General features: G+C 32.8%; 1 protein-coding gene across 3 annotated transcripts in view; it reads right to left on the bottom strand.

Moving 5' to 3' along the window:
• Nucleotides 1-13,407, bottom strand: part of Con (leucine rich repeat protein connectin) — a 123,115-nt gene that overhangs the window by 63,095 nt on the left and 46,613 nt on the right. The gene's annotated exons all lie outside the window — the stretch shown is intronic.

Below are 13,407 nucleotides of genomic sequence, written 5' to 3'. Positions count from 1 at the left end.
ATATTAGGATGTTCGCTTATACATGTCATTCTAGCACAAAATTGTGATCGAGAAAATAGATATGTTACATATTAATTTATCCGTTTTTCGAGCGCTCTCGTATTCATGTCCTCGTGTCGCGCATATTCCACCAAATATTCCGGATTTGTCACGTCGCTATACCCCTTCTGGGAGAATTTGCGCTCTGTGTTTCGCGCGTCTAATCGTCACCGTCGGGAAATTACATCGAGTTTCCCGGCTACAGGCTGGCCGTAATTTACACCGCACGGCGGAGACTACACGACATTGCGCACAGCCCTTATGGCCGCGCCATAGAACGTCAGGAGCGAGAGAGAAAGAAAAACGAGGAGTGTTAATCCCCCAGAAATAGTAAATCAGCGATTATAATACATATATACTCCATGTTTCTTTTTAGATTGTTTTATACAAAATCTGGAAATCAATTTAGCATCGAATATAATGCAAGCGTTTATTTCTTTTTCCGAGAGCTTTTTCTGTCGATTGTGAATCATCTTCAAGATGATTAGTTACAATCTTTAAATTCCTTTTCTTTTTACATTTTTAGATCGTAATATTTTTAGATCACTCTATACATTTGAACGTGAATGTTTGAAAGATGTTCTCTCTCCTCTTTAAATAAAGTGCACGCCGTTAGCGCAGTTTCGTATTCAGGAATTCTTTAATATTTCGAGTGCCGGTTGCATCTCGAAACCTAGAAAGTAAAGATAGGAAGTGAAGAAAGTAAAGAAAACACAACGAAGATCTGGCACCTAGATCAAAGGCAGGAGATGTCATCTTCGGAAAGATTGCGAGGGCGGAACCGTTTCCATTCGCTTCGGCGAGGCGATAAAGAATAAGTAAAGCTACTTTCAAAAAACAAAGAGATGCTTTGCAATTTTAAATTAATCGATAAAATTGCTAAAAATAGAGCAGATTAAACTGATTAGAAAAGTCCTCTATCATTTAAAAATGCGTACTACACCATATCATGTAACACTGAATATACAATAACGCGTCTTTTTCATCAATATTAATCTTTAGTACTCAAAAAACATCTATCAAAACCTATCAGATCTGTCAAAAGACTTCATAGTAGAGCGCTGTTAGCACTATTGCAAGCATTGCACGTGTGAAAAATTGTAACTGTACAAAAATGTTAAAAAAAGACAACATATACAATAGACACGTAATAGAAAAAAACAGAGAAAGGTAAAATATTTCAATATTGAAATTTTGCTCCGTAATATCTTTGCTTCTAGGGCTCGTAGAAAAAAAATAAATATACTTTTGTTATATAATATTCAAGCTATCGATTACGGTTAATAAGATGTCAATCGGTCCAGCCGTTTCTGAGATCCGATAATCTCAGGTACTCGCAACTGGCCGGCTCACGTTAGACTACGCGTGTACTTGGCGCGAGACATTACCGTGTCTCTTGATCTCATTCTCGTACTTAATCTGAATCGTTAAATTTACATCATCCCGCTCAAAGTTTATCTCTGAACTTCGCAATGTTCTGTCGCACTCAAAGGACTTGAAGAAAATTGATGTAGACAATAATATCCCGTCATTTCTTCACGGACGACGACATACTCGGCAAGAGAGCCTCAACTTTCTCCAGGAATATTACCACGGAGAAGCACGAAGAATCCATCGAACAATTAAATTTGCGGAATCGCAAATCAGACGATGATATCGCTCACGAGTTCTCGATTCTTATTCCGCTTGAAAATTCCTTTCGCCGTGGGCGCACGGGGGCGGATAATTTGTTCAAGTTGAGGCTGCCGTGGCCGTGGCAGTAGAGGGGGCGCACGAAGACGGGGGCGCGTTTTTATTTTAGACGGGGGTCGCGAGCGCGCTGACGGCGCATCGAACTTCCGCTCGTCAGCTTGCGGACTTTGTTCAAACATTACCGGCGTCCTCCAAGAGTTCGCTACTCGCAAAGTGGATGATTCGGCCCATCGAACCGTGAATCTCTTTTCCCCGCCCTCCCTCACCGCATGAATCTGTGCGGGAAAGGGCGAGATTCTAGCTTGCGGTTTTTTTTGTCCGCGTGAAAGGAAGCCGCGCTTTTGCGCGATTTATAAGGATACCGGGTAGCGAGAGTTTGCAGCGTAAACGTGAAGAGGAGTTTACCCCCGCTCGTCATTCCACAATGCGTTTCTTATTTCTAAAGCCGGCGAATAATAGTTTACATGGAATGGAAAATAAAATGGACATATCGGGATTTCTCTAACAGTTCCCGAAAAACTTGAATACGTATATTGATGATATACGTGTGCTTTAGAGGTGGTGCATTTTCTAGAATGATATTGTGGAAAAAAGGACGCGAGTTCCGAACCGAGCCGGTAACACGGCCGGGTTTAAACAACGTGTTAAACGGAATTCTCGCATCAACGAGCGGTCTTGTCCGCGTAATTAACGTGCCGCGAAGCCCGACAATTCCAACGGCTACGCGGGTCACTGAAAACAGGGTCACGTTCGTCACGTTTGTCGTCGTCAATATATATATTTGGCGGTTCGATATTTTCAATCATTTCACGGAAATTAAATTAATGGCAAAGATTAATTGCGTATGATTTATCTTTTATTCAATATTATCGATGAATACGTTCGATGAACGGTTAAGAATCAGCTTTTCGAAACTATTCCGATAGAGACATATTATAAATTAAGAAATATGCACTATTCGTAGGCAATGACTCAACAGTTATATAGGCAACTGTTGCATTCGTCGAATTGGTAGTATATGTAAACATTATGACATATATACAATTAATATGTAGAATATATAATCACATGAAGTATATATAGATATAATACTGTATAGAATTAAACATTTTTACGCTACATACAATAAAATTCAAAGATCTTTGTTCTTGATTAGGCAAATTTTAGAATGCAAATTTATATATAAAACAGAACAAGTTTTTAATATTAAAATTGATACTCAAAACTAGTTTAATAATTTCGTGGAGAGAAACTGTAATACTAATTTTATTATATATTAAAAAATTCTTATGTCCAACTATTTACTTAATAATCTAGTCGTCGCGAGTTATTCAAAATATTACGTATTTTTTCACATAAAAGTTAGACAGACTTGATAAGACGAAAAAGATAAAACAGATATTTTGATCATAATTTTTTTCTATGTTCCCTTTTTCTTGTCCTTTTTGGCCATAGTAGAGTTCTAGGGAACTTTTTCGCGCTAAATACTTTATAAAGTAATTTGTTACTTCAAAGGAGAACATATATCTACTTGGTTATGAAACCAAGTTCTCGCAGCCGATACTTTTAGATTCTTTTGTTTTTTTTGTGGATATGTGAATATAAAATGGTCTGCAAAATTTCAAAGTATTATATTGTACTTCAAAACGATCCAATTTTTTGTATTTCACACTTTAGCGTGAAATATAAACGCGTTTTATAACGCAGAAAAATATTATATGTCAGATCAGTAATTTTTAATAATCTACATTTTTTAATAGTTATCAAAAAATTTATCAAAGTTTAAATAATGCTGTAAAAAATAGTTACGTTATTGTCTTATTAAATAAAATCACTATAAATTTCGACTGAGTCTGTTGTGATATAGAATTCGAATTATGAAATAGTCGTGATCATAATTAGGGCCGTATAATTATGCAATAATATGGCGCCGCGTAATAAGATTTGTTTTGTTTCGAGTTGCCGATAATTCGTAATGTTGCAATACAATTTCATTAATGGGAAATAGAATTCCGATTGGTAGTAATAAATGAAGTTACGCAATTCTGCTCAGCGAAAATTAAAACATAATATTTTAATCAATTAACGAGTGAACCGAATTTTATGATTCGCTGAACTAACACAATAAATTGAAAAGTAATTGAAAATCTCGATAACAAGACTAATTAAAAAATATAATTGTATATACGTTAATATTTTTTAAAAAAATTAAAATTTTTTAAATTAATAATTATACAACGGTAAAAATAAAGATATGATAAAAATAATATTTATTATTTCTAATCAGTATTATTTAATTAATTTTCTCAATCTTAATTAATTCTAACATTGCTTTTTATTATTGTATTTGTTTAATTTTATTAGAACATAAAGGAGCTTTTTCGTTATATGAGAAAGATTAGCTATTCTGGCACAATATTCACCGGCGACACATTTCATACTATAAATTGAAGTGTTCATCGTCGCGGAGATGTGAAAAACGTACGTCCGCGCATTTCGCTATTTGCTCTAAAGCTCAAAAGCTGATAAACGTGGAAAAACGGTAGAAAAAGTGAATTACGAGAACAGTGTTGAAACTTTTCGCGTTTTATTCTGCGAGGTTCGCTGACAAGCCACCGATATAGAACGGTTCGACTTTTAGTAATTAGCTGCTCGCGTAATTACCATCCACAAATCCACACTAATTGTTACGTGGTGATCTATCGCTAGCCGGTCAACGAGATGCTTTATCTCGGTAATGTGCTTTTCGAGAACATTTATGTTGATTTACTTACATTGATACAGCAGAGAAGAATCTCAATCTTTCAAGAATAGTTATATCTCTGTTAACACCGATAAGAATGAAATGAATAAGAAGAAAACAAGGAGAGAAAGAGAGAGAAAGAGAGAGAGAGAGAGAGAGAAAGAGAGAGAGAAAAAGAGAGTTACAATTTGTTCAGATACAATTAACAGACTCGTACACATCAAACGCACCATACCTATTATAAATTAATTTTGCTCTTAATAATATTTGATAATAATAATTATAATATTACTGATTAGCACATTAATAATGTTAAAATGAATATATTAGATATAATAGTTAATATTTATCGAAACATTTATGTTCCTTGTTTATACCATTTTTATCATAGATAAGTTTTTTACATATATTAAATTCTTGTTTATATTAATGAGAGAGAGGCTAAAGTGCATATTCAGAATTTATTCAAATGCAGTGAAATAAATGTATATTTTTTGTATGTGCAAATCTCGTGATATCAGCTTTAATAACGAAAAACCCACTGCGTGATCATCACGTAACCACGGTCGTTTTTCACCCTAACTTACTCCGAAATCGATTCGATATTTTAGTAGAAATTTCGGCCACGATACGCACGCATAACAACGATATGCATACCGCACATATCCATATGACACACATATATATATATATATACACACACATATATATACATCACAATGCAACCGCAATGTGTGCAAACCTTTGACACCACAGCACGATGGAATATTTTTACCAAAAATTCGTCGGGGAACGAGCGATAACTGATGCGTCAGTCCACCCTATAAATTTTTATAACAATGGAATTTCTAACTGGGGGAGACGACAGACGAGAATTCATCGGTGCAGATGACTCTTTTTTCACGTCGTTAAATATTCATTAAATAACTTGTCGTTGATAGCTCTTTACGGTTTTTTCCAATTTAACGTAAGCAAGAACTTTGAATAAAATTGCCTTAATGTACGTAATCAATAATATATAAAAAATTATTATATGCATATTAACATGATATTTATATATATATACATGTATATATTTTAAAAAAATAATTTTATATTAATTTTAATATTTATGTAGCAACAGCATATTCATACATATATGCCGTCTTAAAATTATTGAAGCTTTGATTGTTTTCAAGTTACAAGCAATTTTAAATCTTTCTCCTAAGTAAATTTCGCTTTAATAAAATTTCAAGAATTTCAATTGCAAAGATGTACGATGTCGAAATAATAAAAAATAAAAAATTAGTATAATAATATTCTTTAATATTCGAGCTGAGGAAAAATACAATTATCTCAAACTGATATAGACAGAATTTGTCGTTAAAATTAATCATGAGTGAAACTATAATGTATACGGATATTAAATATTACGAAAATTAATATTAAACAAATTTAAAATATTACACGACAAATATTATTACATTACAGAAAATAATATATGCATACACATATATATTTTTATTTATTTATTTATAGATCATGCGATATCAGATATCTCGTTTCTGATAGAATCAAAATTATTGAATGTGTACCGTACAGGGAAATGCGGAATGAAAATGAGAATAGGTATATGTACATAGGTTTGCCGGTTCAAGAGTTCTTTTCGTTTTTCCGAGTAAAAACCCGAAAAACGCCAAGAGAATTTTCGAGCTTATGGCGTGTACGCGCCGATCGATTTACGGCTTGTCGACTAGTGAATGTCCGGCTTCCGAGAGAGATATTTTTGCGAAATACCGAATACTGAATGTAGCGTCAGACAAGCCGTTGTTGTATCGTCAGAAAACCGCCGATCGATGAAATCGCGTTTCTATAACTCGAACACAATAATTTATTCCTCTTGCTCCAAAATTTGTAAAGAACATTTAATATTTTGTACATATATGCACAGATAACGTTTGCATATATGAGATATCGTAGTATAATATTGTTGTACAAATTGTAGGTATATTCTTTTTTTTTTACAATATTTTGTTGTAAAATTAGAATTAACGATCAACATTACAATATTTATAATATTATAATAAAGTTTGACAATTAACTGTGTACATATTTACTCAACCTCACATGTTACACAATAAAATTGTATAATGTATATTACATTACTCATACACAGTCGCAGTTAATCTTTTGTTACATTTAAAAAATTGTCTTGTATTAATATTGTGATTTTTGCTACAAACATAGTAAAACGTATAACTTGTATAAAGGCAATTACATTCAAGTTGTAATCTTTTTTCCTCATTTAGCGAAATTTAATTGTAATGAATTATACATTCAAACATTCAAATAATTATATAATGATTCTTCAATAAAACATAAAATGTGCAAAATATCAAAATATAAATAAACACATCAACATTATGACAATAATTTCTATCATAATGTCAATTTATTTCAAGAGAAGAAAACTTAATTCTATATATTAGGATCAAAATTTAATGACAAAATTATATTATTCATTCTTGTGCTCTTAAGCGCATAATTATATAATTTTCGTTATATAGGAGTAGACCAACCAGACAGACGTGTATATTATAGATATGTCATGAATTAATGATAGAATATTGATCATGACTTACATTTACATATTATTATATTTAAACCATAATCTATTAATTCTATCTCATATAATTCTAATTATCTGTCAAAATTGGAATATCACAGAAAGAAAGAAATATAAGTTAATAATCGATATTGTTTAGATTAGTCATGAACAACGTCGGAATTCAACGGATTATCTTGTAACACGTAAGGCATTTCACATATCGATATATTTTTAACAAAGAGAATGAAGAGGCGAGGCGAAGCGAGAAACGAGCGCTTGCCGCATTGTCCGTTAATTACATTTTTCCCAGCTTTACTTACGCACGACCTATATACGCGGGAAAACTAATTTACTGGCTCGACTAATTTCCTATTCTTCGTCCTCGCGGGACGCGGAAGACTTTAAATTTTCCTACTACAGAGTATGTCACGATGATTCCAAGTTCCGAAGAAGTCGTATCTCGTCGTTTTATTTTCGCCGGAAATTAGAAAAATTATCTTAAATTTCTCGCGTACTCTCTCGTCCGTTGAAATAAATCAATGACATAAATTTTCGGTCATCGCCTCCTACTTTATAGATTTTTCTCTTCTACAAATAAAAAATCTGTTCGTTTAGTTCCATTTACTTGATGTTAATGTCTACATTTTACTCTTGTTGACCGAAATATTTCAATTAAGTATAATAAAAGAATTTTTTATTAAATATTTCCACTCCCGCAATATTTAAATCAATATTATAAAGTAAACGTTAATAATATTTAATAATGCTTAACATATAAAATTAAATTATTATTAATAAATACGTTAAAAATGTTACTAATGAATGCGTTAAATATAATAGTGACATCAATGTTTCAAATTTATATTTTTTTCGATTTGCAATACGAAATCAGCCGTTTCGACGAAATATTTCTGCGTCGCGCAATATTAGCATCATATCAGCGTCTTTTGCTCGTAAAAAAGAAGAGATCGGCGAGATTAAAAGAGCGGGATGAGAAGAGTTTCCGAGTCAAAACTCGTAATTCCGTCGAATGTAAAAGTCGAAACGAGAAAAACGAAAGAGAGAGAGGGAGAGAGAGATGATCTTACGGTCCTCCCGCGGACTTCCGGCCACACGGGCGAGCAATTGCGGCCGGAGGCTGAAGTGAACCTTTGACCTCGAGTGGCGCACTTGCGTGAACGTGCGGTGGTGCTTAACAAGCCGTCCACTCGTCTCGATCAAACGTGGACGGGGTACACGGATTTGGCGTTTAGCTGCGGGTGTCGCCGTAATTGCGGATCGCTCGTAAGATCTGCGATTGGAATTACGCGGTTAAATGACTGCAGAGTTAGAACGATATATCTGATGTACTGTCGTAAAACCGTTTAAGTATAAATAAAAAAAAATAAATGTTAAAGCGAGAAATGTGCTTAAAATGTTAACTGACATTAAACATTATTAACATTGTAGCCAAACAAAAATAACCAGTAATAACTCACAATGCAAAAACATCTATATAATAATGCAAATAAAATAGAATCAAAAATTGATGTAATGTTAACGTCATATTCAAATAAGAATATTTTGATTCAGAAATATCATTTTCTCTTAGAGGATAAATAGAGATGTCTTTTGACTGAAGAATAATTCTCGAGTTAAACATTCAAAATAATGCAAGGGGAGCAAAATTTGAATTTGTAATCTCCGTTCTCGAAACTGTTTTTAACCAACTAACATTGTAAGCTCTGCTAATTTCTCTGGAACGATAGGATGAAAGATTACCATTCTTCCTTGCAAAGATTCACCTATTAATCAATTTAGTGTCGCAATACGTAAAAATCTGATAATCTAGAAATAAAATATCATTTATCATTTTATTTAGATAAAATTCAAGTTAAATTGAACTTAATTCAATGTAAGCGAATTAAATAAGAAATTTTAGTCAAAAGAATTCAACTCGACAAATTTTCTGTTTACACATATATATTTAAGATTTCCAAAAAAATTGAGATCAAAGTTAATAGATCAATTTGTAAAGAAATTTAGTCAAGTTTAAACTTCTTGAATTAACACACTCGAACGAGTAAACAATCTCTGTCAAAACAAAATGGAAAGTGCGCAAAATATATCTGTCCAATCAGGCAGAATATTTTTATTTAGTCAAAAATTTGCAGAGAAATTAAATGCGTTACAATTCGCAGAGAAAGAGAGCGCGATCAAGAGAGAGAGAGAGAGAGAAAGAAAGAGAGAGAGGGAGGAAAAAAGAGAGAGAATTGCGCGGATTAATATTAAGCAAGAGCGAAACGATACATCAGTTACAGTCACGAATTGTTGACACATCGGTATATCTTCCGCATCGTATATATCCGCGACATATTGAGTCAGCGAGCAAATATGACTCGCGTAACGATTTTCCAATTTTTACGTCTAAATTACGATAACGGTAGGATTACAATTATCCAAGATGGATAGGAGGGAAAAAAGCAGAGACAATGCTAATATCGCAGCCTATCATCCACTTCCTCTGTTTCTCCGTGATGGAAGAGACATAAAAGATATCATATATACGTACATATCCTTCATTTCCGCCAACTTTATTTCTATTTCCGATTGGATCACGTAGAATCAAAAGCGGAAGCGACCTATTGAGATAATATAAAAATCAATACTGACGTCGCGACACGGTGAAAAGACCCTTTAGCTAAATTGAGAATCTATTTATGCCACTGATTTGAATATTCTATCGTATACCTTTGTTAATTTTCTTTATTATTTTACAGATCATCGAAAATGCGCTTTGTAATAGCAACAAAATACAAAAAGATTTCGCATAAGTCTCTCTTGAATTTGATATAGCTGTGAGAGCGAGGAGAATCTCTCGCCTTTAAACATTAAGTGTGTAGAGTATATGTATCACCTAATTACCGGCGTCATCGTCTCGTCTCCGCGAAACTTCGTCGGGATCAACAGCTAACCGGGAATCTTACCTGCCTGAGTTAATGGCTCAGCGATCCAATTAGCAACGTAGCGCGATCACGGCGCGTATACTCCATTGCGAAAATCCCTATTTGACGTCTGGAACACTCCAATTACGTCTCCTTATCGCGCGCTGAATGTATTCTTGTTTTTCATATAATTACTACAAGTTGGATAATCACGCCATAAATGTAATTTAAAAAGATTATTGTAGAAAAAATAATCTTTTAACATAAGAGGTGCTAAATAATCATTATTATCTATACAAACAAAAAATATTGATAAATAAATTAAAATTAAAATAAGATTATTATTGACATTTATAATACGTATATATACTCTAGTAAAAAAAATTTAATATATACAATTTAAAGGATTAACTCTAAAAATATATTGTATTTCAATATATTTTCAGAGGAAATATCAATATTTATCGAACTATTAATCAATTTATGCTCCCATGTATGTATTGTTTTTCACATACCAATAGTAGTAATTATTATAAAGTAAGTAATAACGATAAACATTGCTAAATAATTAACTATAATCAATATTAGGTCACCAAAAATAATTAATATTGTTTAATTTTGCAGTTAATTATTGGCACTAAATAACAGCTAAATGCAAAAACTACTTCAGAAACAAACAATCACTGTTGACAATGTCAAGTCGTATATGTAATATTTATATGTGCATGCGTGCATACACATACACATACACACGCATACTATATGAGTATATATACGTACATATAACAAAAATTGAATGACAAACAGGTAAGATACTTGTTAAAACCGAACTTGTTTTAAAAAAAATTTAACAACCGGGAAGATTAATGCTTTGTGATGGCTGCGACTTCACATTCAGTGCCTTTGCGAAACTTGCCGTTAATTAAGTCCACCGCTTTCATTTGCAAGTAAATGCGCTCGCTCGCTGTCGTTCGTCTTGTCGTTCTCGACAAATTCCCGACTATCGCGTTATCAAGCGGCGACACGTTCCGCACGTGAAAAAAAAAAAGAGGACGCCGGCACCATTCCGCGTTTGTCTGTTCGTTCAATCGCGTTACATAGTATGTATGGGCGGCCCATTTAATTAGAGCAACGACGTTGTCGACATGGCACGCCCAGAATATCGACGAATTCGATTTTCGAGCGACACACCCGGTAGATGCGCAATTTCGCGCAATCCCGTCCAGCAGATTCATCAGGATTAATCCGCCGCTGTGATGCTTCGTCGTCGGTGTCAGCGTCGGCGTCGGCGTCGCGACGCGCGCCGCGCGCGTTATTACGTGCCGTTGAGGATGACAACGACGATGATACCGCGCGTCGTCTACGTGATCTCCATAAAACGCGGCCAGTAAGGCCCACTCCACGGTCGAGAGTGCAATAGCTGATAATTAATAGTGCACGAGTAATTTTGCGAAACGAGATTTCTATCATGCCAAAGTGCGTTCAATCTATAATTGATAGATTAATTTAAATCATTAAATTTAGAAATTTGAATTGCTTGTATAATCTATAATACGAAATATATATTTAAGAAAATTATTAAAGCACACATTATATTAAAATACATACTTTTTAAATTAATCATAAGATTTATATTGTTATTAATATTATTATTTTGTAATATAAATTGTTATAATGTTATGTTATTTAATAATAAGAAAATTAATAAATAATTTGATAATAACAGATTAATAACATTCAGATAAATTAATTCAGATAAATAAACAGACAAATTAATATTCCGGAAAGAAAAAAAATAATTACTTTATTTCAAATAAAAGTTTGTTTTTCAGTTATTTTGATTTTATTCAGTTAGTTTACATTTAGAATAATTTATAATTCTTATTTATTATAGTATTTCATAAATAATATTGTTAAGATAAATTTATAATAGAAAATATTAACAATTGGAGATTGGTGACAGATTCAGTTTTGAAATTTAAATGTATAATTTATAAAGGATTTTATTCGAAAAGTCCCTCTCTGTAAAATGTATTATATTTTATATACATTTATTGTTTTATTTATTGTTTGTATTTAACCGAATATTTATTCATAGTTTAAAACTTATATAGCTATTTGCCCAATATTAAAATATTCAAGACACCTAAAAAATTTATACGTTAGAATTGTTTCACACCGACTATGGCAATTTAATATAATATACACAGAATGTCTCTCAAACTGGGACATTTATTTCAATGAAAGTTTATCTGACAAAGTTAGAATCAATTTTATTTTTTTTTTGCTTAAATATTTTGCATTCTCTAAATTTGAAAAATTTTAAGTTAATATATTTAAACTAATATATTTAATATCGTAAGTAAAAATTCAGAATAAGAGAGTTATATAATATTTTTAAAACAGAATGCTTCAGAATATATTGTCTCATATTTCACTTATATGTATAAATTATATATACGGTGTAAAACAATTTCTCTCTCTCTCTCTCTCTCTCTCTCTCTCTCTCTCTCTCTCTCTCTCTCAAAATGTATTGTATATATATATACAGTCGTCGTTTATAATTATTTTTTAAAATAATTTTGTTTACTTAAATTAAATTAAAATTGTCAAATATTTGAAGTTGCATGAGAAATGGCAAACAGCACGCTATATAAAAACGTGCGTTTCGTTTGGTAACAAATGACTTTGCAATCGTGATACAACGGGAATTTGGAAGAGTGATCCGAATGAATCTACACAGCGTGCGGTCCGGTTAGTTCCTGTGAAGCCTGGGGAATCGATGCCTTTGCATGATTCAAGCGTAATGCCCGCGCCGAACGCACATGCATACACACATACATACATCTCGCTCTTTCCAGTATTCTGTCTGCACGCTCCGCATCGAGAATCGAGACGCACCCCGTGTACAATCGGACGAAAGCTTCCCTCTCTCTTCAAACATTAATGCATCGTCTTTCGTCATGTAGTTGCACGACGCCACGACGGCATCGACAAGGGGAAACGATCGCTTTCGTCAGTATATATATGCACGATTGCCGTTCACCCCCGTGTTTCCCTTCCTCCGTGTTTTGTTATTTTTCCACCAAGCGCAGAACAATAGAGACCCTTATCTCGCAACTTTCGTTTACGATAAAAACTTCTAAAAAATTGATGTAATTTTACGCAGCACACAATACAAAATTAATTTGAATTTAGCAGAAATTTCATTTAAATATCGAAAGATTAAGAGCCGGTTGTGTTCCAACCTGTTGTGGTGTACAGTTCATATATTTAAAAAGAAAGTATAATTTTCTATTTATAATTATTAACAAATTGTAGTTTTAATTCAAAAATTATATTTTTAATTAAAATCTTAATTATATTTAATTGCAATGCTACATCGATAATGCATAAGAAATATGGCATGCGCAAATAACATT

Source organism: Temnothorax americanus, unplaced genomic scaffold (genome assembly GCF_048541705.1).
Source record: "Temnothorax americanus isolate GAGA-0224 unplaced genomic scaffold, ASM4854170v1 Scaffold2, whole genome shotgun sequence".
NCBI lineage: Eukaryota > Metazoa > Arthropoda > Insecta > Hymenoptera > Formicidae > Temnothorax > Temnothorax americanus.
This window is presented reverse-complemented; position numbering and strand designations above follow the sequence as displayed.